The sequence below is a fragment of the Cavia porcellus genome, unplaced genomic scaffold (genome assembly GCF_034190915.1).
Source record: "Cavia porcellus strain 051 isolate PalLab524CR breed Dunkin Hartley unplaced genomic scaffold, mCavPor4.1 scaffold_9, whole genome shotgun sequence".
NCBI classification, from domain to species: Eukaryota; Metazoa; Chordata; class Mammalia; order Rodentia; family Caviidae; genus Cavia; species Cavia porcellus.
Window position 1 is genome coordinate 34,288,811 of NW_026947492.1, and position 6,000 is coordinate 34,294,810.

Sequence of the window (6,000 nt, forward strand, 5' to 3'; positions counted from 1 at the left end):
GGAAATCTTTATTACAGTCAGGCAGTATGGGCCACCGCACCTCATTAAGGGTCAGACAGGTTTTTGGGGTTTTTAATCCTTCTGACAAATTGACCCTGGATGTACCCTCACTTTCCTGGCATGTCCAATTAACAAATTCCAGCAATGGGAATGTCAGGTTGGCCCTTTCTTTGGTGATGGATAAGTTTGCATAAGAGAGTATAATTGATAGTATATACCATGGGTGACGCAGGGGAAGCCGCGGAAAAGGGGGCCAAAGTGGGGGGTGGTGCCAAAGGCCCCAAAGATACTGGGCATCCTGTGCGGCAGCCATGCTGGTGGCGATAGCAAGCAATTCTATGTGGAGATATACACTATAGCTTTGCCTAGCAAACTTGACGTGAGTGGGGGTTCCCAAGGTACCTGTGACCGGTAATGTCAGGGGAATCCCCCAGACCTCAACTGTCGCATTGTTGGGAGGGCGATTGCTTTTCGGTGACAGAGTCATTTCCCAGCTCCTGTGGTTCCTTCATCCGTGGCGCGTTGGAGATCCTCACCAGTCGTTCTGGAATCCACACCGGTTCCTTTCCTGGTTCCTGTGGGAAGACACAAACCGCACCTCGGGTCCAGCTGAGCGCTGGGTCCGGGCCATTCCATTGTCCTGTAAGGACATCCTTCCATTTTACCATACCCTTATGCTTAGGAGAGGGACTTGTGTGCTCCTCTGCAGGGGAGCAATCATGTGCATTCAGATTTAAAAATTATATGTAAACAGAGCCAATGAGAGTCTTCCTTTCGGGGGGAGGCCATGGCCTATTCCCTCCTTTTGTTTTTGTAAGACAGTCTTGAGTGTTCTATGAGCTCGTTCAATAATGCCCTGCCCTTGTGGGTTATAGGGTATTCCATGTTTGAGAGTTACTTGCATTCTAGAGCAGAATTGAGCGAAGGCTTGGCTGGTATATGCCGGGCCATTATCAGTCTTTAGTATTTTTGGCCTTCCCCATGCAGCCCAGGCAGCCAGGCAATGATTAATAACATGTGTGACCCTTTCACTGGTTTCTGCAGTGGCAAAGATAACCTGCGAAAGGGTGTCAACAGACACATGCATGTATTTAAGGGTTCCAAATTCTTGAATATGGGTAACATCCATTTGCCAGATGTGATTGGGACTCAAGCCTCTAGGATTGATTCCGACAGAGGGTGTAGGTAGAAGAACCGTGCAATCTGAGCATAACCTTACTATCTCACGTGCCTGTTGTCTAGGTATCCCAAATCGTGCTGCTAGGGTGCGCGCATTAACATGATACAAGGAATGGAACTCCTTTGCTGCTGAATATGGGTCCTGGAATTCGAAGATCCACAAGGGGCGCGTTGCCGCATCAGCGACAGCGTTGCCCTGGGACAGAGGTCCAGGCAGTTGACTATGGGCCCTAATGTGAGTGGTGAACACCTTACCCCTGCGGGAGAGCAGCAGGTTCTGCATGTCTTGTAATAAGTGAGTAACTGTGGAAGAGGGCTTAATAGGTCCGGCCGATTCTAAGATCTGCATGGCATTGACCAAGTACTTGGAGTCTGAAATGATGTTAATGTTCTCTGGAAACATTTGAAGGACCTTTAACACAATTTGGAGTTCCACTACCTGAGGCTGATCAGGGGTGAACTGGTGAGAGACCGGGGGGTGGCCGGCCACTACATATGCCCCTACCCCCGATTTCGACCCATCCGTAAATATTACCGGAGCATTCGCAATCGGCTGTGAGGAGGTTATTTTAGGGAAAATAACCGGGTGGGCAGTCATAAATTGTAGGAGCGGGCTTTTGGGCATCTGATTATTGATGGGTCCATGAAAGGAGCATCTGAGGATAGCCCACACATCTACACAAGCTGTTAGGGTTTGTATCTGTTCCTCGGTGTAAGGAACATGCAACGCCGTGGGCGGGACGCCAAAATGTTGGATGGATTGTTGGACAGCTCTTAGGGCGAGAGAGGCTATCGCTTCTGGGTAGTACTGTATAACCTTAGCAGGGGAGACTCTGGGATGGACCCAAAGCAGGGGTCCATCTTGCCATAAAGCAGCTGTAGGTTGTTTTGCTGTTTTCAAGAGGCATGCGACAAAAGGTTTTTCTGGGTCAATATGTTGCAGTGCTGCCTTGGTTAGTGCTTGTTCAACCTTCTGCAGGGCAGCTTCTGCTGCTGGGTTGAGCACCCTGGGGGAAGTTAGATCTGAGTCTCCCTTGAGAATTTCAAATAGGGGCTGTAGCTCGTGATTGGGCAAAGACAGATACGGCCTGATCCAATTAATATCACCTAGCAATTGCTGAGCATCGTTGAGGGTCTTTATGGTGTCCCTGCAGATGGTAAGCCTTTGAGGGAAGATCTGAGTAGGTGAGATGTTAGCCCCCAAATACAAGGTTAGGGCAGACTGTTGGATCTTGTTTGGGGCCATATGCAGGTTAGCCTGGCGGAGTGTGTCAACCAGTGAACTGAGGGCAGACCGTAGTTTGACCTCGTCCTTCCCAGAAAGTAGGATGTCATCCATGTAATGAAAACACCTGATGGTAGGGAATTCTTGAAGCACCGGCTGAATGACCGAGCTGACATACAGCTGGCATATAGTGGGGCTATTGGTCATTCCTTGGGGCAGAGCCTTCCATTCAAAGCGTAAATCTGGACCCTCCTGATTGATCGTGGGCAAGGTGAATGCAAATCGGGGGGTATCTGCCTCATGTAATGGGATAGAGAAAAAACAATCCTTCAAGTCTATCACATAGAGAGGCCATCCTCGCGGTAGGGCTGTGAGTGCCGGCAGGCCTCGCTGTACTGCTCCCAGCGGCTGGACCTGTGCATTGACAGCCCGCAAATCATGGAGAAGCCTCCACTTTCCAGATTTCTTTTTGATAACAAATATGGGGGTATTCCAAGGGGAAGTGGACGGCTGGATGTGCCCCAGCCGTAACTGCTCTTGTATCAATTGAAATGCTGCCTCTCTTTTCTCTGTAGGCAGGGGCCACTGCATCACCCAGACAGGGGTATCTGAATTCCATGTCAATTTTATGGGAGTGGGTGTGAGAGGCATTGCAGCGGCCCCTAAGAAAAACCCAACCCTTTCCTGTCTTCTTTAATGGTAGTGGACACAGGAGAAGTATTTCCTTGCAATTTGATTCCCAGGCCTTTACCGGGGGTATAGCCCATCCGCTTCATCATGTTTTGAGACACCTCAGAACATCCCGTATGTAGGGTGATGTCCATTTGGACTAGAATATCTCTGCTCCAAAGGGTTACTGGGAGGTTAAGGACATAGGGTTGAAAAGACCCACCATGTCCCTCCTCGTCCTGCCAGGGAAGGGACTGCGCACTTATACTGGGTGAATGCACAAATCCCAATCCCTGAAGGGTCTGTTCTGCCACATTGAGGGGCCAGGAGGCTGGCCAATCTTTATGAGCAATGATAGAGTGGTCAGCGCCGGTGTCTAGCAACCCCTTAATTTTCTTACCATTGATTGAGAGGAGCAACATGGGTCGTTCCTGCAAGGTCATATGAAGGCCAATAAAATTTTCACTTGTGGGCCCAAATCCCTGGGCACCCCAAGACTGTTGCTTAGCTGGATATTGACCATGCAAGCTGGGCAGAATAAGTAACTGGGCTATCCTATCCCCTTTGTTTATAATCAGTGTTCCTTGTAATGACTGAGCCATAATCTTAACCTTGCCCATATAATCAGAATCGATGACACCTGGCACAACTGTAAGGCCACGAAGGGCCACTGAAGAGCGCCCTAAAAGCAGGCCAACAGTATTCGGTGGCAATGGCCCCTTAAATGAAGTTTCTATCAATTGGACTTCCATTTCAGGTGTTAGTATGAGTCCAGAGGCAGCACAGAGGTCCACTCCTGCTGACCCTGGGGTAGCCCTGACTGGCTGTTCACTCCCGGAAAGGGGCTGCTGGGGGAAAGGGGGCCCGCCTTGTAGGAGGGCCCCCTCTGGCCGTTTTTTGACTGGGACTCTTTGCGGCCAGTTAGAGAATTGCCCTCCTTATCAAAAACGGAACGACAGTCCTTGGTGGCATGGTGGCCCTTACGGCACCGTTGACATAGGCCCGCTTGTCCTCCGCTGGGTGTCCCACTTGGTTGAGGGTGGTCACCTTTGCTTTCTTTATTTGGACAAAATCTCCTAACATGTCCTGTCTGGCCGCACTCAAAACATTTTTTATTTCTTTGTGTCTGTTGTTGTGTTGCTGGGGTGCGAGAGCTGAGGGCGGCATTAATAGACGCGCTCACCAGGGTTGCAAGGCCTGAATTGGAAAGCGGCCCCCCTACCTCTCTGCATAACTTGGTCCAAGTCTCTAGACTCTTATTTTTGTGCGGTGTAATCACTGCACGGCAATCCTTGGTACACTGTTCAAAGACTAGCTGTTTTACCAGGGGCTGGGCTACACTAGGGTCTGGAAAGACCTTGCCAGCGGCATCTAACATCCTGGCCACAAAATCAGAAAAAGGCTCTGTCGTTCCCTGCACAATTTTAGTAAGACAGGCGGTATGTTCGCCTGGCTTGGCAAGCTGTTTCCAAGCGGCAATAGCGCACTTGGTAATTTGATCATAAACTGCCTGAGGGTGCCGGATTTGATCCTGTGCATGGGCTCCCTGGCCTAATAACATATCTTTGTTCCACCTGACATTGCGCTCTCTAGCGTTTTTCTCAGCCTGCTCTCCGCAATACTCATCATTCCATGCCTTCCAGTCCATAAATTGGCCTGGGGACAAACACGCCCTTGCGAGTTGTGCCCAATCTGAGGGTGTTAGAGGGGTGGCTCCTATGTTTTCCAAAAGAGCCTGCGTAAAGGGGGCGTTGGGGCCGTAAGTGGAGACTGTCTCTTTTAACCTCTTAACCACTTTCATGTTCAGGGGCTGATAATAAGGCGCGCTGGCCTGGTCCTGGAGGACCGGGTAGAAGCTGGGAGCGTCATACGAGGCAAGGCCCCTACGCAAGACGTCCCATAAACGGCCATGAAATGAGCGGCGCCCGGAGAACGGAAGTGTGGCAGGGAAGGGAGGAGGCGGCCCCCAACCACCAGGGGCATTCATTCCCTGGGGTGGTTCCCAGGGAGGGGCCGACGGGACTAACCCCGCCTCGCCGGGGGTGCGCATTTCCTGCAGATCACTCTCCACCCTCTCGAGCTCCTCCCCTAGGCTCTCCATCATCCCTTCACACAAGGTTCCAGCAGGTTTATGAACTTTCTGCCCTGTATTGCGATGTGGGCCTATCTTACTGTCAGTTTCCTCCTTTGGGCCCACCTTAGGGTCTTCCCCCTCTGAATCTGAATGGCTCGGTGAGCCAACCTCTGAGGCCTCCCTGGAGCTCTCCGAGCGCGCCTGCTCGAAAGTGTGGCATGCCTCTTTGAGTCCCTGGGCTGCGCCTACCATACTTTCGGTTCTGAGACATGCATGAACCATCTCCCAAATGGGGCGAACCATGGGGTCGACACCCGTGCCTTGCTCTTCTGCAAATTGAATGTCTCGTCCTAATTTCTCCCAGGAGGGCAAGGTGAGGGAGCCGGTGGGCAGGAACCACGGGGCCAAATCGTTGATGCATTTGAAGAATTGTAAACCCGTTTGTTTTTCCATCCTAATTCCTCGTGCCCCAAGCAACATCCGCAATGATAGGGCGAGGGGGCCACAATTAACATTGCCCATTTCAGCAAATATAGAAAGCCCCGAGGCGCTATAGCCAGCAGGGGCCTGCCCTTCCTTTTCGGGCAAAATCGACCCTAACAAGGGGTCGACTAACAAATCCCTTAAAGTGCGTCCACCAAGGGCTGGGTTGAGCCTCCACTCACCCGCAGGTACGTACCGTCTCTCAACGCAGTCACAGGAGTCGCAGAAGGCACGGGAATGGTTTCAAGTCCCCGTACGGGCCACCAGCTGTCCGGAGCCGCTTCTGTCCCGCGGAATGGAGCACACGAACACTCAGCCTCTGCAAGCACCTTTATTGACTGGGCAGCAACCTCAATACATGTCCGTCCTC